General features: G+C 37.1%; 1 protein-coding gene across 5 annotated transcripts in view; it reads left to right on the forward strand.

Annotated features, from left to right (window-relative positions):
* The first annotated feature begins 779 nt into the window (after window positions 1-779).
* LOC5568099 (WD repeat-containing protein 26 homolog) overlaps window positions 780-23,800 on the forward strand; it is a 61,268-nt gene continuing 38,247 nt past the window's right edge. Inside the window, exons 1-4 of one of the 5 annotated variants that reach the window (XM_021840932.1) lie at window positions 780-962; window positions 1,342-1,672; window positions 13,090-13,624; window positions 13,740-13,837. The gene's annotated coding sequence lies outside the window, so the exon portion shown is untranslated. The remainder of the gene's footprint in view (window positions 963-1,341; window positions 1,673-13,089; window positions 13,625-13,739; window positions 13,838-23,800) is intronic. The other 4 variants (XM_021840930.1, XM_021840931.1, XM_021840933.1 and 1 more) reach the window with 4 other exon arrangements.

Below are 23,800 nucleotides of genomic sequence, written 5' to 3' on the forward strand. Positions count from 1 at the left end.
ACGTCCCGTGCAGCCTTAAGATTTACTAGGCGTGGAAAATATGTTGGACTTCCCGTATCAACCTAACTATGTTGAGTCTATTGAATTGAATAGGTTGGATTCGACACTAATTTATCCGTAACTGGGGGTACATAAAAGTTGCATAAAACCCCTTTGGACATAGCGTGTGCCATGAGGGAAGGTATCTAGTCTGAACCCGACTACTACGTCTTTATTTCGAATTTCTCCGTAACATTGTGCGTAAACATGCGTCTCCATTAGATTGATATCTTTTTGAACCTTATGAAGGACGCGTGATACATTACCATGATGGAATCAATTAGCCCCACATCCCATTTGCTTCGGATCACTCTACACAGGATAGCGATTAACATCAAGGAATTTATTGTTGTTGCCCAATTCGGAGGTAGTCAGATCAAATTCGTTGCTGGTTAAACTACCCCATTTCTGAACACTCGTGCGTCACAGTTTTCACGATTATCAGGCCACACGCACACATGCATAGCCATATGCTCGCTCATGTTTTCCATCGCTCACGGAAAAACCTCCGAATCCACTCGCAGTTTTATTTACAAACTTGCCATCTATGCTTTTCGCTCAACATTCTCTACATTGGTGCACCCCATGGCATATCGTACCTAATATTGGACATTGGTTTGGATAGCTGGCGATGAGATATGGATGCCTTGTATTGGTAACTTCCTCGAAACGTTCGCAGCAAAGAGCTTTTTTTTTCTCTTCAGCCACACCAACATCTTCAATTCAGTTTTTAGTAGGTTCGAGTTCGAAGACGAAGACTATTGTCGTCGTCGTCGTCGTCCATATCACAGCCCTTGCGCCTCTGATTGAAGTCGAACTTTTTCACTGCAAAGAAAACTGTAGTGTGCGGTTGGATATTCGTTTATTCGCAAATTTTGCGCAAACTTTCGAAAGTAGGAAACGGATCTTGTCTGGAATGCTGAGTTGGTGACTCCGTCACAGCCAAATCAGAGCGATATTCTTCTGCCACGGAATGGGTGATTCGATTTTCTCTGTCTGGTGATCTGTCTGCGTGAAAAAATAGCCAGAAGTGCAACGAAAAAAAGCGAAATGATTCGGAATGCGTAATAATGTTCGCTGCTTCGCACTTCCTTTGTGTGAAAAATGGGAGATCACGGAGCGTGAAAATCGAATTTTCCAACTCTGTGGCAGTGTTGTCACTTTGTCTTGTCTTGTCTCCTCTTTTCGATTGTGGGACAACAATTGGTGATTTTATCGATCCGGGTCAGACAGGGGTGGAAATTGCTGTTTAATTCATTTTTCATTCTGTTTTCCATCGAATCGTGTTTGTTTGTGCCAAAGAACAATAGAGAGTCTACGGATAAAGGAAGAGGTGTGTACCCTTCGGGTGATTGTGCAAGAAGCAGGAAAAGCAAAGTGCAGAGCGCAAGAGAAAACTTTCTATCAGGAACAGAGTGCGGGGCAGCAGTCGGAGAAGAAGAAGAGAAAGAAGTGCGAAACCGAAAGAGACCAACAACACAGCAAGGAAGAAAAAGTAGAACGTAAACAAAAACATAAAAATCATACAGAGGAAAAAAACACAAAGAAAGGGTCTAAATCTGTGTTTTTATGCGTCTACGAAAAAGCAAACAACAACAACAGCAAAAATAGAGGAGAATCTACAAACGGAGAGGTGAGAGAACGAAAAATCGTGGTGTTAGTGACTTAGTGGAACGAAACTACAACAGTGCCATCTAGTAGGCGGTGGGGGTGGTATTATTCCATAGTCTTCAACACTGGTGGAGTTTTGATGGTGTTTCATCCAGCGATGCCAGGTGATTTTTTCAATGTCTTCCACGGAATAATAGGTCATATGAGTAAACTAAACATAAGCTTTTATTTTACTCAAACCCACCTTTGAGATTATTTTCTTGAGTATTTATTTGCTTCCAAGCAAATACTGGCAAGACTGAGCACTTCAGCATTTATTTTTTGAACATGGAAATTCTTAAGAATAAAGTTATAAAAGCTCAGAAAATTCTGAGTCACCTACTGATCATTCTCAGTTGAAAACTTCAAACACGTAAGTTACATTAAATTAGTAAAATAGAAGAATGTATTCAGATACTGAATAATTTCATAAATGTCAGGCAAAAATACATACTCTATAGACTTATATGAATATCTCTAAATTTGATCAGTAATGGATTCACATATCTTCATGCACGATTCTTAAAATTATTTGAAATTTGTAACAACATTCAATTTAAAATTTCGAAACAAACAATTGCGGGGCTGATAGCTAGTCTTTTTTGAAAATTTTGTCTCTATTTCAATGCAAGTCTCTAAAAAGTCTCTAATTGTGATTAAAGTTCTTCGAAGTCTTTATTTTTCAATAAAAATGATTTCTTAAGTCATTTTTTTTGCTCATCTTGCTTGCAGTAGTGGAATCTCATGCAAAATTCTGCAGGCTTCAGAGAAACCTTCAGAGACTGTTACGAGACTATTCAACTGATTCTTCGAGCATTTCATCTCAGATTTTTCGAGGAAAGGCTTCAGGAATTATCGTAGTGATATCCCTAGAGATTTCATCTGAAATACTTTTTGAGACTCCTACAGGGATCTCTTCAGATATTCTGCTGGAGATTCCTCTTCCATTTTTTCTGCGATGTTTCAAGAATCCCAAGCTGTGGATTACAACAGAATTTGTTACACAGCGCATTTTTTCTAACCAAATGTGTTATGATTTTGGCTGGTTAGTAGTTCGAATAACAAAAAACATTACACAATTTCTTCTTTATTGAATGAAATTTAAACAAAATTTGTGATAATTTAAACAAAAATGTAAATCATTATCGAACAAAAAAATGTTTTTTGTTAGTTTTCATAACGGGATTATAACAGAATTTTGCTATTATTATCATAAATAAAAACGCACATGAATGAGCAATTGCTATCAGAATTTTAATAACAAATTGTGTTATAATTATGTTTTAAATCGAAACAAATTTGCAACAGCCTTTGTTATTATAATTGATTTTGTTTTTATTATATTATCATTTCCTCCATCAACTCAAAGTACTTCCTACAAAAACGAAACAAAATTTGGTATTTTTGGAACAAATCTTGATATAATTGTGATACAATTTTGATGTACTCCACTGGTCGGGATATCTTGAGTTACTATCTCCAATAATTTGCTTAGTTTTTATTCCAAGAAACCGACAAATTTCATTCACGGTAACTCCAAATAATTTCTTCAAAAATTCAACGAAGGGTTAGTCGAGGAAATTCATTATGAACTTTTAAAAGAATTCCTTAAATTCGTGTTACATCATTGAGTTTCTCTAGTTTTTTTCTAGTAAATTCTCCAGAATTTCATCGAAGGTTTACAACTGCAGTTCTTTTTTTTTCTCAATGAATTATTTAAAAAAATAACCCACGGAATCTACTAAAGCTTATTTAAAATTCCATACTTGTTAACATTGCAGCATTTTTTTTTTTTTCAGAAAATCCTCCGAATGCTCTACATACTTTTTAAAGTATTCCGGCAATGTTTTTCAAGCAGTTCCAGAGTTTCGATTGATTTGTCTGTTTTTCAATCATCCTAACAATTAAACTCAATAAATTTCATTTGCATTGAGAAATGCCTGGGAAAATTTCATAGAGAGATTCCTGGAAAAATACGTGGACAAACCTTTGAAGATTTTCTTGAGAAATGGCTGTAGAAATTCCTAAAGAAATCTATAAGTGATTCCTGGTGATATACTTAGAGAAATTCGTAGTTACAATCTTAAAGAAAATGTGAAGGACAATTTTGTGAGAATTCCCTGGAGGTATATTTGAAGAAATTTCTGGTTGAATTAGAAAAAAAACAGAAGTCTTGGAAGATGGCGTAGGGAAATCGATGAAAGAATCACATGGAAAAATCCTGGAGGACTTAGGGCTTTCTTGAAAAATGTCTGAAAGGATCTTTATAGGAATTTAGGATGATCTCTGAAGTAATCTCTTTGATTCTTCTTCTTCTTCTTCTTGGCATTATAACGTCCTCAATGGGACAGAGCCTGCTTCTCAGCTTAGTGTTCTTATGAGCACTTCCACAGTTATTGACTGAGAGCTTTCACTGTAATTATGTTTGGCAAAAACCAGGTTGTATTCCTGATATATTTGAAACAAAATTTCTCGGGAAAGTTCTTGAAGGGATTCCATAATCACTAAATGAACTCTTTAAGAAATTTAAAAGATGAGCTATCCTCGGACTGCAAATCTCTCAAATAAATAAATGTATTCATCTATCCTAACCTGAGGAAATTTTCGGTGTAATATTTGAATTTTTGGGCAAATATCTGAAATAATTCCTCGAGAAAATCATTTGATATGCATACAGTAATACAAGCAGTACTATTTGTCGCAATGTCACGAGGAATTAAAAAAAATAGAAATATTCTCAGAAAATTCTCTGGTCTGATTCCTTGAGGAGGTAAGAGCACCTGATTCCGGTAAGGTTTCGTTTTTTTTTTGTTTTTTTTTTTATTTCTGTTTGGTCTCCTTTGGATTCCAGTTTGGTCTCTATTTTGTCTCTTTTTTTCAGACAAAAAGTTCCTGTTTCCAAGACACTCAGTCGCTACTAGCCCTGCAATTTAGAAAATTTTAACGGTTTCGAATGAATAGCAAACAACTCATCATATTAAAAAAATGTTATACAAATGTTCGATTATTTGTAGTTCTATTTTCAGGGAAACAATAATCGTTCGCGGATTCAAAAGTTTTAAGGATTATTTTTGTCGACTTAGTTGAGAATATACTTGCAACTTTCTTTTGTAACATTATCACAATTCAATGAAGTGACAAGACATATTTTAAATAACCTGACTCTTTTGTGAGTCATATGATTCAATCCTTTTTAGAAAACAGCGGTAACGGCTGGTTTGCTACTGACAAGAAAAGGAATCGCCTACCTCGATGCCTGGAAAATTTCTTCCCAGAAATAGTCCAGAAAATCACTTTTTTCTAATCGCAGTACGCAGTTGGAAAGAAATGTCATTTTAAAGATGGCTCTCTGTAGGAAATTTCTTGACCAATTAAGTCAAGAAATTTGTTTACTTTTCTTGAGCGAAACAGCATACTTAGCTTAAACGTATTTTTTTTATCCCGGCAAACGTTTTCTTGCCAACAAGTAGGCTGTTGTAAAACGTCATGTAATCCCCCATACAAAATCACACATTAGTCTCGATTATTCCGGAAATTTTCCCAAACTTTTTCCTCGTACTATCACGTTGCATCCCTTGTCGAGTGCAACTGTGAAAAAATTACGTCAATCGGTTCATCTGTTCTAAAGCCATTTAGTGACATACAAACAACACTCCATTTTTATATATGTTGAAGATATTATCACAAACTAGTCAAATTGCTTCTTTTTTCGCAACTTTCAATAAACTTCAAGGATTATACATCGATGAAGCATACTGATGATTTTGAATGCTCCACAAGCGTTTGTCATTTTTAACAATTTCTTATTATCAAAAACGATTAATTTGAATATAACTTAAGCTTTGACATTGTTCCACCTTGAAATAGCTTCAAAATACATTGAAACAATTCTGGACGCTTGAAACACTATTGAATCAAACTAATTGTAACTAGTTTTTTTGTCCATTTGAAAGTAGAGTATTTCTTGAACCTGGAATTATTTTGTAAAACCTGGAAAAAACTTGGATATATCAGTGGATTTCATTTCTGTAAATAGTATCGTTTTGGTACATATTACGGATACTTAAGGCTCCAGTGAAGTATATCCCATCAAAAAGCATATAAATTAAATTTTTTTTATGATTCCTCCACGCTATCAAGCTATCAAAACACTTTTCTTTCAAATGGTGAGTGACGATTTTGATTACAAACATGAATAATTTTAAATAAATAGAAATGTGTGAACTTTTCATGATGCTTATTCCGGACACTTTTGCTTCATATTCCGGACATTTTTATTTGAATTTGCCATCCTGGTTTGCTTTCTTAAGCCTGATTTGCTGCTGAACAGGAATCGCTAAAGAAATTTCTCGCCGATTCCTTGCAGAAATTTTCTACAGCTGCTCCCGTTTGAACTGACATTTCTTTTCATTTGCGTACTGCGATAAGAAAAAAGCGCTTCCTTGATCGATTCCTTGCAGGAATTTCTCATGCATCAAGATAGGCCAAGAAATTACTTGTCAGCAGCGAATCAGGCTTTAAGGAACTTATCCGATGATTCTTAATGGCATCCATGCAGGGATTCCTCCAAATATTTTTTCACAGAAGTCACTAAAAACACCTCCAAGGTTGTACAAAAAAGTAATAAAAAAAAGGGTTTTTTCAAATGTTTCTCTTGTATTCGTCGTGCCTCCAACAATGATTGAAGGAACTCCTTCAAGGATGCTTGAATTAGAATATCTCCAAGAAATCTCACAGAAATGCAATGGATGTTTGAGAAGATACATTCCGAGTTTTTTTATGGAATTTCAAAGAAATTTCTCGAGGTATCTTTTGATTGATTATTTAGGAAATCTTGAAGAAATTCTTGAAGTAATTAGAGATAATCCAGCCTCGGGCTGCAAATCTCTTAAATCAAGATATTAATCTATCCCGGAAAATAGACACACGAATAAGACATACTTGAGGTTAGAGGAATCCTCAGAATTGATGGAAAATTTCCTACTTTGTACAACAGTTGTGATTTATATGCTATCATTTTGCAACAAAGATATCTATCGACACCAAACCAAAATGTATTCCTCAAGAATCTGCTTAAGAACAATACTCGACAGTTTTTATTTACAGTATGGCCCTTTATAATACGGTAAAATTAACAAATGTACATGGAAGTCGCATAATAATGAACGCACTATATATGGTTCGAGTAAACCACAGTTTGAAATCGGTATATCTCAAAATCCAGATAATATAGAAACTTGGGGTCTTTAGTAAAGTTGTTCTGAAAGTGAAGCGCTATCTTATGGTACCTCATTTAATTCGGAATTCGACCGCAAGGTGGCACTAGAGAGCATGGAAATTTTACAGATATCAGATATTGTTTTACACATATTTCAGGATCCTGACCATTTAGAAGGATGGCGTCTTCAGCAAAGTTGTTTAGTAAGTAAAGGACGATGATTGTTCGAGCTAGTTGATTCAAAATTTTGAAAGATAGTGTCTTCGGCAAAGTAGTTCAGTAGCTCAAGAGCTATCATTTGAGCCAATAAATAGGATAGTTTGCCACCAAGTGGCGCTAATGAACATGAAATATTTGTTTTGTGGATACTGCAGGATCTTAGACCGACTATAATTATTTAAAAAAAAAAACTTGAACTTTAAGGATTAAACAAAGAAATAGTTTGAGCCATATTTCTAAGTGATCAGGCTCCTGAGATATTTGCGAAACAAACGTTATATGCCCACTAGGGCCGCCTAGTGGCAGAATTTTGAATCAACTAGCTTAAACAATGATAATACTTGAATTATCGTACAACTTTGCCGAAGACGCCATCTTTCTAAGTGGTCAGGATCCTGAGATCTGCGAAAATAAAAGTTTCATGCTCACTAGCGCCACCTAGTGGCAAAATCCCGAATTTCTTGGCTAAAACAATGATTGCCTTTGAGCTACTCAACAATTTTGCCGAAGACGTCATCTTCCTAAGTGGTCAGAACCCTAAGATATTCGCAAAACCAAGGGTGTTGTACAAAGTACAACTCGCGACTACTCGCGTTACAAAAATTCGCGTGACGACCGAAAGGTTAAAATAAAAACCCAATAAACTTTTGAGTAAGCTACTGGGAAAAAATAACTAAAACTATAAAAAAATCTTGGAGGAATTACCGACTTTCTTTTTGGTAACTGTGGATAATTTTGTGAAACGCTCCATCGACGTATTCTTAAAAAAAATCAAGAGGAAACTGCGAAAATTACGATTATAACTTTCAGGGGATTCCTGAAAAATCCTACAGAAAACTTTAAAAGAATTCTGGTGATTTTTATGAAGAAAATCTTCTATTTAACATTTCCTTTACCTTCTAGTTTGACTAATAGTTACTATACAAAATCCTGAGATATTTCCATTTCTGAAATTGATATTTCTTCAAATCTCCGTCTATTTTCAAAGATTCCTCAATTCTCGGTTAAACTTCGACTTAGCTGGATTCTTGATTCATCCGGGAAGCATTCTTGAAGCATCTAGGAATGTATCTCAAAGCATACTGAAAGGATTCTAGAAGCATCTTTGAAGAATTCTCATAGCATATTGGAAAGATTTTTGGAGCATCCTGAAAGCATTTTCGAAGCTTTCTGGAAGGATTCTTTAAGCATCCTGGTAGCATTCTCGAAGCATCCTGAATGAATTTTCGAAGTATTCAAGAAGGATTTCCGGAAAAAAATTTAAGGCATCCTGGAAGGATTCGCATCTTCGGAGGATTCTCGAAGCATCCTGGAAGTATTCTCGAAGCGTCGGGGAAAGATTTTCGAAGCATCCTTGAAAGATTATCTAAGAAAGGACATCCTGGAATGTATCTCGAAGCATCATGGAAAGATTTTCGAAGCATTTTTGGAAGGTTACTCGCCTGAAGGCATTCTTGAACCTCATCCTGGAAAGATTTTTGGAACATTCTGAAAGGATTCGAAGCTTCCTGGAAGGATTCTCCAAACATCGTTGTAGCATTCTCGAAACATTTTTGAAGCATTCTCGAAACATTCATTCTTCCTGGAAGTATCCAGGAAGGATTTCCGAAGCATCTTGAAAAAATTTTTTAGGCATCCTGGAAGGATTCGTGAAGCATCTTGGAAAAATTCCCGAAGCATTGTGAAAGTATTCTCGAAGCCTGGAAGGATTGTCGAAGTATCTCGGGAGGACTCTTGAAGCATCGTGAAAGATATCCCAAAGCATGCTGCAAAAGATTATCGAAGCATCTTGGAAGGATACTCAAAGCATCATAGAAAAATTTGCAAAGCATTTGGGAAGATGTCTCGCCTGAAGGCATTCTTGAACCTTACCTGGAAAGATTTTTGAAGCATCCTGAAAGGATTCTCGAAGCATCCTGAAAAGATTTCCGAAGCATCCTAGAATAATTTTCAAAGTATCCAGGAAGGATTTCCGAAAGATTTTTTAGGCATCCTGGGAGGATTCTTCAAGCATCTTGGGTGGGTTCTCGAAGTATTCTAGATCCATCCTTGAAGGATTATCGAAGTATCCTGGAAGGATTCTCGTAACGTCCTGGCAGAATTAACGATGCATCATTGAAGGGTTTTTGAAGCATCATAGAAAAATTTTGATCTATCGTTGATTTCTCTAATCATTCTAGAACGATTCTAGAAGCATTTAAAAAAATCTTAAGAGATCCGGAATGCATGTTCGTACCATGATCATGTGTTTTTAAAATTATTTTCATTGGGTTACATAGATACATAGCCCGATTCACTACTCAACAAAGAAAATTTGGCGTTGATGCATCATGCCTATGACATTTTTTTTCGAAAAAAATGTTATTCATCAAAAATTGTAGTTACAAAGAAGCCCGATCAACTGTGAACATGAGCAAAGCAGTTGTTGAGTCCGAATTCCACAATGTACCAAAAGTTTGAAGGCACAAATCTCGCGAAAGAAGCTTTAAATGAGTGTGGAATTTCTATTTCAGCTTTATGCACTAGCGTACGTTCTTTATTTTTTGCAGATTAGTGCCTTTGAAATCATAGTACAGACGAAGCGAGGCGCTGACAGGCTGGGTGGGTCGCGAAACACAAGATTAGAAAACGATAATCTATAGGTTATAACCCATTTCTGGAAAATTCTCAAGTTTTCTGAAAAAAAAAATCAATCTATACGTTTTCAAGTAGGTACTTGTGAAACATTTTCCCAGCAGCTTCAAGTAATGAACCCATTCAAAGCAAAAAACTGTCATAAGAAAAAATCACAATAGTCTGTCGATTTTCCTAAATTTTCCACCCAAGGAATTATTTGTTTTCATTTTAAAGCAACATGATAACGGCAATCTTGTAAAATATTGTAGTATAAGTACCTGCATAAGTAACTGATTATAGGATAAATGATCTATTCGATGTGATCTGCCAAGTTTGTTATATGAACAGGGCTGGTAGTGAAAAGTGGCACCGAAAAAAGTTATTTAAGTGACCCGATTTGAGAAATAAGTGACTAAAAGGTGACTTCCGATTCTCGAAAAAGTGACTAAAAGTGACATGAAAATCAAAACGTACAGGTCAAACAAATCATTAATAGAAAAATAAAATCATCAATTGAAATTGTCAAATCACTAGAGAGACGGCTAAGTTAGTTGGGCATTACAAATTTTCATAGGTAGTACGGCGCATATTGTGGCCAAATATGAGATCTGTAAAACCTCACTGCCGAAGTGAATCAAAAGAGCCAAGAATAGGATCCGGCTCCCTATCTATGGTAAATGCTTATTAAAACGAGAAAGTGAGAACATTTGAACCGCAAAAATTGAACCATTTCGTGTGAAATGTTTCCCATACCAAGTAGAGTGTCCGGAATTTAAAACTGTCCGTAATACGAATCGAAACGATATTACCAAAGAATTTTGTTTTGTAATGTAAATTTGAATAAGAATTTAGCGTATTTTATTAAATAAAAATTTTGTAATTTAAGATTTTTATTCAAACTTCCAAAAAATGTCATTTTAAAAACAGCTACAATTGAATTTATTGTAAATTGTGTAGATTCTGAAACTTTTCCATGACTTCAAGTTGATAAGAATTTAAGATTTAGTTTAGAAAAATTATAAGCATACAGGTGAAATTCGATCAATTACAATATTCACAGAATAAACATTTCTATTTCACTTCATAAGATTCCCTTAAAAAGGCGCGGTCTATATGTTTCACAACTAACGCTTCTATCTAATAAGTCAATATTTTGTGCACTTAGATCCATGAGAATTGAATATTTTACCATTAGTCAATATTTCCAATTAAAAAAATGATAAAAGGGAGACCAAATGGTTTACTTAAGCCTGCGTGAAATTAATTTTTTTTTTGAGTAAGTTCAATGGGCTGTACGTTTAACCGAATAGATCTTTAGCATAAAAATATATGCTTTATAGCTTGTTCTTCTGAGTTATACTGTTAAAGTAGTTGATAGCACTAAGCTTCTCATATTTCAATAAAAAATACTTGAACACTTTCATGATTTAAGCTAAGTATGCTGTTTTATTCAAGAAAAGTAAAGACATTTCTTGGCTGAATGGGTCAAGAAATTTCTTACAAAGAGACCCATTTAAAAAGACATTTCTTCTCAACTGCGTACTGGGATCAAAGAAATGTGATTTTTTGACAATTTCTTGGAAGAAATTTTACACGCATCGAGATAGGCGATTACATTTCTTCTTTACTTGACATTGGGGGGTTATAGTCGGTCAAATTGTCTTAAACGACGCCATAAAAATCACTTTAACACTATGCATATTATTTGGGGATGAACCTGCCTACGGCAGAAAATCCCTTCAATAAAAAAGTAATTCAATTCAACTATGCATATTCTTGTCAAATTAATCTCAGTGACCCTCGAAAACAGAAGTGCCACATTTTTTTGAAGAAAGCATGCATGATTCCATAAGCGATTCAATGGAAACGATAAATTCTGTGAAGCATTTCTGTATTATATTTCTGTATATTAATCCATGAATATATTTCTGTATATTAATCCATGAATATCTGTTTTTAAACGAGTTTCGAAAGAGGCTCAATAAAAATGTATTCCTAGAAACAATTGATAAAATATATTCATATATAAGAAAAATGGATGTATACTTTAGTCAAAGCCATTTTGAAAGGTTTGGTTTGCAATTAAAGTCTGTCCTTAGAAGTATGATAAATCTTTATTCTTAAACAGAACATTCAATAGTTATTCTTTGTTTTACGATTTATTGATTTTCAGCTATATTATAGATATTGTGAAATTTTTAGGAGCCAATGTGCTTCATAATTGGATGGATTGGTTACGAGTTTCGAAAACAAAGAAAATCATTGGAATGCATATTTGAAAACGTAGTATTGGAAAATAGAAGATAAGCATTTAATTATCCACCACAACATATAAAAATTCCTACTAACCCTTCAGTCGTCGCGCTATTGTATTTTGTACAACACTGGTGAAAAAACCTCGCTTTACGATTACAGCAGCAGCGTGGTGGTTCTGACGATGGTCAACCTCGCGACGACTGGAAGGTTAAATTAAATTGCACAAGATATTCAAAAAGGATAGTAAACATTTAGTTTTGCAACAACGAGCTTACACCATACTAATAATAACTTAGATACTAATACAAACTACATGGAACTCAATGGGAGATTAACTTTTTTCACAAGAAAGCTATGAAGCAATAATTTGATACTGAAATTACGTTGTACTTGTGATGACCTACCTTAAAAATTAGTCTGAATTGAAAAATAAAACTCAATTTTATTCCAAAATTTTTGCTCAAAATAGTTGAAAAAAGTGACTTTAGTTGAAATGGCTTCAAAAAAGAGACTTTAAAGTGACTGGCTTCAAAAAAGTGACCAAGTCACTAAAAAGTGACTTGCTACCAGCCCTGTATATGAATCATGCATTTTACATATATTTTCTGCCATTTCAAGATCAGAAATTCAAAGCTCTGAGCTGAAAATCCAGCGGCAGTATCGATTAACATTTTGAAACTATTTATGAAGATAGTCAATTATAGTATAGTAGGTATAGTAGGGTAAAATTCAATAATTAAACAAGTATAATAATCTAAATAGTGTTTATGATTGATATCTTTGCTCGGAAGACTGGTAATCGACAATATAATTAAATGATATCGATAGGAGCATATAAACTCGTCAAAAAGGGGATAACAGGGTAAAATGAGGTACTTTCGGTGGCTAGTGGTTACTTAAACATAGCTACTTCACAACTTTTGATCCCAGCGGCACGAAACAAGTTCGATTATGGCTCGGATTTTGCATTGGAAGACATTGAACAAAAAATCATCCGGCACCCCTGGTGACTCAGTGGCACAAAGCTACAACGGTGCCATCTAGTAGGCAGTGGATTTCAAACATTATCACATTTTTATCATCACTGCTAGTGGAGTTTTGATGGTGTTCCATCAGAGAAGTCTTTGACGTTTCAACACACGAACACATCCGGCAGGCGCGCAAGGTCGTTCAATTCTGGAAAGCAATCAGTGAACATTTAGGATTCATGTGCAGCTCATAGTGCGTGTGTGCGAGCTAGAAAGTGCATCTCGTGAGTAGAACCAATCAGAACTACAGGAAGGAAGGAAGAAGAAGCACCATTCGTAAAGACAGTGCGAAGTTACTACTAGTACAGTTACGTACGCGCGTATTCGTGCGTAACTTGTGGTGCAGTTTGGAGCAAGCACCAATACTACCAAGCACTGATCAGCTGTGAAGTAGTAGAGTGTGTATATTTTTCTAGCTACCAGTCAGCAGTCACTAGATCGCAGTAACCGTGGTCGCAATTTCTGTCATCAGAAACGTAGTATTTTCAATACACAGAGCCAATCAGGCAGTAGCGAAGGAATAGGAGGAGTAAACGAGTAAGCCAGCAGCAGCAGTTTAGCACAGAGAGCAGTAGCAGCAAACAACTAGGCAATAGAGGTATAGTATTAGTAACAGAGCAAAAATATTATTGCATATGGCTGCAGTAGCAATTGATACAGTACTGTCTCTTAAACTTATTTTCGTTGTTTTGATCGTCGTTGCGACGTTTTAGAAAGTTACGGACGGATCGAGCAAAACCAGCTTGCTACGCATATCCACGGGGAAAAAACGGGGACTACGGACTGGGATTTCTTCTTATTTGCTGTTGAGGTAAGTCATTTTCATTTGTTACCATCTATCCCTTAGGGATAATAAACTTCTAGACTGCTATATCTGCACCATATCCAAAAAGGCCAAACCCCGGAAATCGAAACCGAGAAAGGGGGGCCATTTTTGCATTATTATTATGCTCTGTTGCAATTTTTTCGCCTTTGCTTTTACATTGTCTATCCGCGAAGGTCTCGCACACATAATCGACCTGTGGAAATCGATTTTGAGCTAGATTTGTGCTCACTCATTTGTGCTGGGCAAGGCATGAGTTGGAATTTATTTTATTTTTTTTTTCGTCTCCCCAAATCCCCATTAGAGGTGCATTTAACGGAGTGCATAATTTTTGCTGCAACTGTTGTGTTGCTAGCCTTATCATCATCTGCTCTCCTATTCCCGTCATCCTTGAAGCGATGCGTTGCGACGTCGTCGTCTTCGTCGTGTAGTCGTCTAACGTGAAGCCCGTGTTTGGAAGCTCTTCTTTGTCTCGTACAGTGTCTGCGGTGCAAGGGCAATACTCCTCCGCCGTCTATCTATCGGAATGGTAGTTTGTTCAGTGATTAAATAGACATTATAGGCTCTGCTCTACAGTCAGTCACCGAGAAGGCTTAATTTGTGAATTACTTATTATTTACCAACATGATTACGGAAGAAATTTAATTGTGTATGACATCATTGCTTTATTATAAAAATAATCAACTAGTATTATACACAAAAATAATCAATTAATTTAAACAAATGTTAAAACTCATCTTGATATAGTAGAATCTTCATACCCCTAACTCGATGAACTGCTGTTATACGCATAATTGTCCCATGTTCCAAAATATGCAATCGAGAAAAGCGCGTTTAAAGATTTTAACTCATTTAGGCCTCGTATTGGCCAGGTTTGTGATAAATTAAATTAAAATCTTTGCAGTACTGTGGGGTTCCGTTTTTAGCATGCTCCATTTTTGGCACCCCACGATTTAGCTTCACTCCTACCGCATTCCAGAGCTCCATCTTCGTCGATATTCACCCTAATCGCACCAACTGCTAGGGCGCGCTTATTTAATTCTAGACGTTCATATGCTCGCAACGTTTCTTGAAACACACTTAGAACAAATTACCGACTTCGGTAATTTATTTACCGAAATCTCAACAGCTGAACGGTCGGTAATGCGTTCGGTAAACCAGAATTTTACCAATCAGTCGGTAATTTGGATAAGCAAAAACAACTGTCAAAATTACCGATTGATCGGTAAAATTTACCGAAGTAAATGAGCCTGCATTGTAATCCAGTTTACCGGAGATCTGTAAATTGGAACTAGACTTCTGGCCACTGAATAATCTGTGATATTTATGTTTACAGTAAAATTCACTATTTTGATATTATAAACTGACCACAGAATTGAATTTTGAAAGTGAATTATTTATTTTTCATCTGAACCGTCATGCTGTTGTTTTTAATCAAACACAGGTTTAGAACTGTTGATGCTCCTGTTTTCGATCGGCGCAAAAAAAAAAACACGGCGCGGTGGGTCATCGCAGTTCTTTGCATTGCCGGCTGCTTTGAAGCTTACAAGGGGATAGTTTTGTTGTTCAGAGAGTGAGCTCTGGTTTTGGCGTGATTATTGCTTGGTCCACAACAGTCGAGTAACATTACCCCATTAAACATTTTGACAGTTAACAGCCGACTAAATTGGTTGAAAAATCGGTCGATTGTTGCACCGACGCTTATGGAAGTTTAACACAGCGATCAACTGACTAATCACCAGATTAAATCGGGTGGCCGACGAAATCTGGTGTTTAGTAGGTCAACTTGCTTGGATTTTACTTAAAATACCGATTTATCCACCTATTTAGTAGGATTACGTCGGCCCACCCTATCAAATCGGGTGATATTCGGTTGATCCCTGTGTTAATCTTCCATAAGCGTCGGTGCAACAATCGACCGATTTTTCAACAAATTTAGTCGGCTGTTGAACTGTCAAATGTTTAATGGGGTACCTACGACAAAAAAAAACAACAACAACCGTCAATACATGAATTTTAAGACGAGAAACTTGTATTTCTTACGGAAAATCTCCACAATCTCGCATTGCGTAGTTCTAGCACTTGTTTCAATTTTTGTTTATTCTTTAATTATACTTATCACTCGAAATTGATTGATCTCACTTCAATCAACATCCTCCACCAGATGGGAAAAAGAAGATCATGGCGAATGTGACGTTTCTAACTGCTACATTACCGAATTCGGTAATTAACGACATTGTTTACCGAAATTTCAGCTGTCTGTTTTACCGGCATCAGTACTTATGCTTAATTGCTGAATCGTTGGTGAAATTAATCACCGTACTCGGTAAATCTAGAAAAAATCACCGATAATCAGTAATATTCTTTACAGTTTTCGGCAAATAGGCAGCTAATCACCGAGCAATTTGTATTTTATCAGATTACCGATTCAGAACGGTAAAAAAGATTACCGAACTCAGAGTGTCTATTTAAGAGTGAACCATTAAGTATCTCCACTAGAGTTTCAATTTTTTTCCTCAGGCATTCACAATTTGTGACTAGCCCACATGAATCTGCCAGTAGGCGAAATAGTTAATAAAAACCACTTTTTTTCAGATTTGGAGCAACTTGTTTGAACAAACCACAAGTTTTCACACAAGAGGACCAAGAAAGTATATGATTCAAACAGAGTTTTAATCACACATTTCGTCTCTTTTTTGGATTCACTGTTCTTGTTATTCCATGGAATTACATACGATGCATATGAAGAAACATTTCGCGATAACAGAAACGAATCAAGCAAAAAGTCATGTCTCTTAACTTTTTATGGATTTTTTTTTAATAAAATTCGTTATGGACCGATGCACGAGTTCACTGTTTGACGTTCGACCGGTGCCGTGTTATTTACGTGACCATGGCAACGAGTGACTTCGGCACCGCTTTAACGTCAAATTAGTGAACTCGTGCATCGGTCCATTCGGGTGAATTTCTGAAGTGTCAATATATAATCCATAACCCATCGGTTTCTTCTTTACACCTTTTAGTAGCATCACCATGACAAATACAAGCACAATCTAAATTACATTTTTTATCAATAAGATCATTAAAGCGTTGTCTGTTGTATGAGTGTGTATGTTAATTACGATGGCCGTCATTGATCAAACCACAAAAATTTTAAGATACACTCCACAAATTTGTTCATTTGGATCTCCAGAAGCTACTGTGAAAATTTGAGCGCCAATTCCAAGAAGACGGGGCTAAACGTGCTCCAGGTTTGTATGGAGAAAGTCGGCAAAATATATGCGAAAAACGGTTCCAACTACCGTTTTGATTCATATTACGAACAGCTTTAAATTCCGAACACCAAACAGAGCCACATGTGGGGAAGTGAAGAAATACGATTTTATAGTTTGAGGGGCCTTCCTTAAGCGAGTGGTTAGAGTTCGCTGCTACAAGCAAAGTCATGTTGAAGGTGTCTGGGTTCCATTCCCGGTCGGTCCAGTATCATCGTACTTACCACACGTTATCTGCCGTGAATCGCAAGTCAGTCCCTTCTGTAATTTTTCAGAACAAATCATATTAACTCATTATTGCAGCCTAAAGAGCATTAGAAGATATGTTGAAAACTGAAGTCAACTCAATTTTGACGAAAATGCAGATGGGACTGACTTGCGATTCACGGCAGTTATATGAATGCGAAAATGGAAACTTAGGCAAATAAACTGCCCATAACCGCATAGTTGTCACATTCGACATTTTTGACGGTTTCGAGTTAATACCGGGGAACGTCATCAAATCATCAATACTTTCGACTGCTGACTCAATAAGATCTGTGAGATTGAGCATGAGCATGATTGACCGCCCGCAGTTGCTACTCCGTTATTGCAAGAACAGCTGTACTTACACAGGGAACCAACAGATACTACTCAGGATCAGTAACATCTTCAATGTGTAAGTACTGGTGCTCTCATTATTATAGCAAACAATACCGGCGCTGGCTGCGTCCGAATGCAGGTCAATTTGGGAATGGGAGGGAAATGTTGACGTGTTACTTGCTTTATGGAAGCCGAGGAGTTTTCTGTACTTCCACAAAAAAACACTGGGAGTTTGGATATGGAAAAGGATTCGTTTTGGTAAACGATAAAGATATATTTTTAAATGATTACGTGATCATATACACGAATGATCGATACCGATAGTGCGATTACAATGCGAACCGGACACGATCCGAATTCCGTCGCTCACCCACAAAAGAGCATGCAACAGATTCAACGGATCGAACACTATAGACGCGTCGATACTTTTTTTTTCACCCGCACACTTTGTTTCGTTTTTTTTTCTTCCGAAAAACACGAACCGGGCACAATTGATCCGAATCCCGTCGCTCGCCCTCAAAAGAGCATGCAAAAGATTCAACGGATCAAACACTACTCTCAATAAGATCTGTGAGATTGTTCTAGAAAGTACGTAAAATTACCAAGTTGTTTTGTCACATTGCTAAATATAATCGCATAACAGTCACATTGAGATTATAAATGGGCCTCGCAATGTTGTGGCAAACAAATTTCTATCAGAATTATTTCCTGACTATTCACCTAATATGCAAGAGGAGCTGTTCAAAATTTTAGCTTCATATAAGCATTGTTGAGTAATCGGGAATTTTTTGAAATTTCGGGGCCTTCCCATACTGATGAAAAATTCACACTTGGTACTCCCTTTACTCAGTGCCTACTTTTGTCGAATGTTACAAATATGCAGTTATGAGAAGTAAAGCTCTCAGTTAATAACTGTGTAAGTGCTCATAAGGACACTGAGCTGAGAAGCAGGCTCTGTCTCAGTGAGGACGTAATGCCAAGAAGAAGAAGGAGAAGAAGAAGTTTAAGATGGAAAGCAAAATTTATTAACTCATTACACGTGGTAAAGATGGACAAATTATGGGTGAAATTATGAAAAAAATCCACGTGCTCGGCTGAGATTTGAACCCAGGACTCTTGCATGCTAGACGAGCGCTTTACCAACTAAGCTACCGAGCCACTTGGTGGCCCAATAACTTTTTTTTCATAATTTCACCCATAATTTGTCCATCTTTACCACGCGTAATGAGTTAGTTAATTGAATAACCATGCGGATTGGATTACCGAAAAGCTCAATATAAGCGTCAATCAGTGCTGGGAATGGTAATAGTAGTAGGCTTGAATTTCGCGAAAATCACGTGGCTTCCCCAGTACAGTAGTTCAAAAACGTGAATCTCATCTAGTAGCCTATGTTGGGTGCATGAATTTCCTAAATCGTTAGTGTCATTGAAGGCTCTAAATGCGGGAAATAGAACATTTTTCTACAGTAATTTTGGGTTGCCCTTAGCCACGGGTTTTTTGCTATTTTCAAGGCTCTTTGCATACAGCAGCGATAGGCGTGAGTTTCACTGGCTTCGCTGACTGCGATTGGCTTTGTTTGGCTACTGTTAAATGAATTTCAGATTTCTTCTCAACCCTGGCGTCAATTTATATTAATGCCTCACTTGAGTGAGAACGACACGTTGATAGCCTTTCCACGTCTTTACTCTTCCACACTACAGTTGTTGTGGAAGCGATGTAGGTACGATAGACAAACAGTTTCAACACTACACACCAAAAAAATCTTAGATTTACACGTAACGTAATATTAGCCTCAATCATGCAAAGCCATTTCTCATGTATTATTCAATGATAAAACCTATAAACACATCTATTATATACAACATTGTTACCAAAATCCTTAATATTGAACGCGAAACGTCTTCTCTCGAAGAATGTTGCATGCAAAACGGCACGGTTTACATGATTTTCACACTGAAAATTCAATCATAAATAATGCACATGGAATGACAAGCCGTCGATCCATCCATGTGCATTATTTTTGACAGAATATTCATCGTAGAATCATGTAAACCGAGGATTCTTGTTTGCAATTTCACATTCAAGATGCAAAAAAGCATGCAACATTGGCGAATGTTGGATGGAAGATCATGAAATGTTTCAGTTTCACTCAAGCTTGCAAGCATTATCGAATGCAATGAGACAGTTTACATTAATTATCGTTAAATGTTTAGTTGCACCTCGTTTTACATGATTATTAGAAAAAAATACGTGCCATGTAAATTTGAGAATTTTTTGCTGTGTAAATAAATCGCACTCGCTCTTCCCGCGTGTGTAGTTAACATGAGATGGATAGATATGGGTTATGAAAGGGGTCCGCGTGGTCTGTAGGGATTTGCATTCTAAACTTGTAACCAACTCAGTTATTGGGTCACCAAGTGGCTCGGTAGCTTAGTTGGTAAAGCGCTCGTCTAGCATACAAGAGTCCTGGGTTCAAATCCCAGCCGAGCACGTAGATTTTTTTCATAATTTTACCTATAATTTGTCCATCTTTACCACGCGTAATGAGTTAATTAATTTAATAACCATGCGGATTGGATTACCGAATAGCTCAATATAAGCTTCAATTTATGGAAAGCAAAGTTTTCTGTATGTGTGATAATGAGAAAATGTATGAGTTAGTGAAAGAAAGAGTGAATGAGTAAGTTAGATTATATAGTTTTAAGGGCCCTATTTTATAAGTCGAGGCGATCAAAAAAGACTCGACTGGAGTCACTGTCGAACAAAAATTTCGCTCGACTTGGCTCTGCCACTCGAGTTTATCGACAGTTGTCACCCTATGTGACTGGATTACTATGGGAGTCGACGGGTGACATCTAAAATATGCATGCCTGCTTTGATCGACAATGACTACAGACGAGTCACGTCAATTCGCTCGAATTACAAAATAGACCCCTAAGATTTAATAAATTCCTATATTGACTCTTCCATCTGCAGGCTTGACAGAAACTCATCTGCGAGTTTAAGGTTATTCTGCGGAGTAAATATTTAACTCAGAACCATCCAAAAACGTTTGAATTACAGTGAGGACCCGATTTTGTCAGCCCCTCGATGAATTTTAGGCTGACGAAATGGGGAACCTGACAAAATCGGGTCATTTTATTTTGTTCCTGTTGTTTTTTTTTTTTAATTTTGATCTGTTAATAATTGCTTGTGAACCCCGTCAATAACCTACATGAACTTTAAAGGGGGCTTTGGACATGGGCGTAGCCAAAATTTTTATCAGGGTGGGGAAAGTATCGGTTCTTAATATATCAATAACGATTTTCACCTCAAAACGATCATTATACACTACCTCCGCATCCTTTTTACATGAAACATAAAACTATGCAAGATATCCATTCTATTTTTTCATAGTGGGCAAAGTGAATTCCTAAACGCGTTTCAGTCTTGAATGACGGGTCTTGGATGGATGGATGAGTCTTGGAAATTTACCTATTGGAAAAACTCTGAAGAATCGTTTCGTCGTGGTCCCCTTTATCGGCAATTTGCTCTGGCCAGTAGGACAAACGGAATCAACCTGAGTTTCTAGTTATATATGATCGTTGAATTATCGAAAAATTTCTCTCAGAAAACCGAAATTTATCACATTGAAATTCATCTAATGTTTGTAGAAACTCCTTCGAAATATCATGAACAATTGCACCGAAGGCCTCTTGGAATTCTTATTTATTTATTTATTTATTTATTTATTTATGCCAACAGGTAAAATATTTACCCCAGTGACTAGTTTAGCACGACATTAAAAGTAAAATAATAAAATTACGAACAGGAGAAAAAAAAATTAACACAAAATTCTACGGAAGTTACACTTATTTGCTACGCGGGACATATTGAAGTCAAAGACACGATAACATTGATTGAAAATACGGCACATGCTACGCATAGGTTCATGCAATCCGTAGTTCGTCCTGGCTGGAGAAATGGTCAAAAACGAGTGCGAGCGTAGGTTGCGGCTGGGTATGTTGATATTCACCAGACTAAGCAGCGTTGGACAATCAATGTTGCCTTGCAGGAGGTCTCCAATAAAGCAGCACTTTGCAACATTGCGTCTATCTTCCAGTAAATCCAAATTTATCAGCTTGCAACGGCTCCTGTAGCTGGGTAAGTTGAGCGGATTGTTCCATCTGAGATGACGCAACGAAAAGCGGATGAATTTGCGCTGGATAGCCTCGATCCGTTGAATTTCGTTCTGATAGTAAGGCGACCAGACAGCAGAGGAATACTCCAGAATGGGTCGCACAATGGAGCAGTAAAGAGCTTTGAGGCAATATATGTCTTTAAATTTTTTTGCAAATCGGAACAAGAATCCCAGTTGCGACGAAGCTTTACTAACGACATATGCGACATGATCTTTAAATGTTAATTTGGAATCAATCAGGATACCCAAATCCTTGATTGTTGTTTCGCGCTGAAGCTGCACACCATTCAAATTATAGCCAAAATGATGGAGTGCATGCTTGCGGCCGAACGAGATTACTGAGCATTTAGTTACATTGAGTACCATACGATTAATGCGGCACCACTCAGCGAAAACTTCCAGTTCTTGTTGTAAGAAAAGGGCATCTTCGGCCTTCTTGATCGTATAGTAAAGCTTCAGGTCATCGGCATACGAGAGTTTTAAGCAATTTAGCACGAAATTAACATCGTTCATGTACAGCAAGAATAAAAATGGGCCGATATGGCTGCCTTGAGGAACGCCGGAACAAACAGAAAATGGTAGCGATACATGGTCTCCAATTTTGACGGACATGCTTCGATCGACCAGATAAGAATGGAGCCAACTAAGGATTTGAGTATCCATTCCAAGCTTGTCAAATTTTGCCAGTGCGATTTGATGGTTCATTTTGTCAAACGCAGCGGAAAGGTCAGTATATATAGCGTCAACCTGTTGGCCATCTTCTATCTGCCGAATTACGAACGAGGTGAATGACGCCAAATTAGTTGTAGTCGATCGTTTGGCCATAAATCCATGCTGTTGTGGCGAAATATAATGCGCGTAACTGTGAACCAGCTCGCGCAATACGATTAACTCAAACAGTTTCGAGGTGGCGCTGAGTGCAGCTATATGCCACGATAATTTGAAACCAATCGCTTGCATCCTTTCTTAAAAACTGGAAAGACGTACGATTCTTTCCAGCAGTTCGGAAAAATACCAGTAGATAACGATAAGTTAAATATCAATGCTAAAGGTGAGGCTAGTGAATCCACGCAGCGTTTTAAAACAAGCGATGGGATTCCATCCGGCCCACTTCCGGTGGATGATTTCAATTTCTTTCCTGCTGATTTTACCATGCCATCGGTGACGTAGAACCGCTGAACGGAAATCGGAAGTTGAGGTACAATCCTGGTTGCTTCGTCTACTACACATGGGTCAACTAGTTCGTCTGTAAAAACGCTACTAAATTGAGTTCGGAACAAATCGGCAATACCCGCGGTAGAATCTGCTTCAAAAGTTTCGTTGGACATCGTTGATGGCAAACCGGATTCCTTCCGTTGATCATTGACATAATTCCAGAAACTTTTGGGATTATGCTTGGGCCGTCTTTGCAGATTGTCCTGATGGGCATTATACAGATGATCGTTGAGCCGTTTATATTCGGTGTTAGCTTGAACGTACATTTCTCTTGTAGAGTCCGTACGATATTTGCTGTGACGCCGGAGAGCTGCCTGTTTGGCCCTTTTTAGTTGCTTAAGTTCAGGATTTGACCATATCGGTTTCGGAGGCTTGAAACTAGGCTTGATAGGGACAAATTGGCCGATGGCATACAACAAGATACCGGACAACGTCGAAGCAGCGAGATTGGCATCGCTATTATGGAGAATGTCATCCCAGTCCAAGCTTGTGAGAAAGTTGTTCATGCCATTGAAGTCAGCTTTGCCGAAATTGTATCGAACATCTTCCAGAGTGTTGCGGAAACATAATTGTGGATTGACTGCAATTTCCATTAGTAACGCTGGATGGTGTTTGCAGGTTTTGATGAGCGGTGATGGAGCTTGCATGATTTTGCAGTCATTTTGAAGTTCCTCGCTAACAAAGCACAGGTCAAGCATGCGG

The sequence above is a fragment of the Aedes aegypti genome, chromosome 2 (genome assembly GCF_002204515.2).
Source record: "Aedes aegypti strain LVP_AGWG chromosome 2, AaegL5.0 Primary Assembly, whole genome shotgun sequence".
Classification (NCBI taxonomy): domain Eukaryota; kingdom Metazoa; phylum Arthropoda; class Insecta; order Diptera; family Culicidae; genus Aedes; species Aedes aegypti.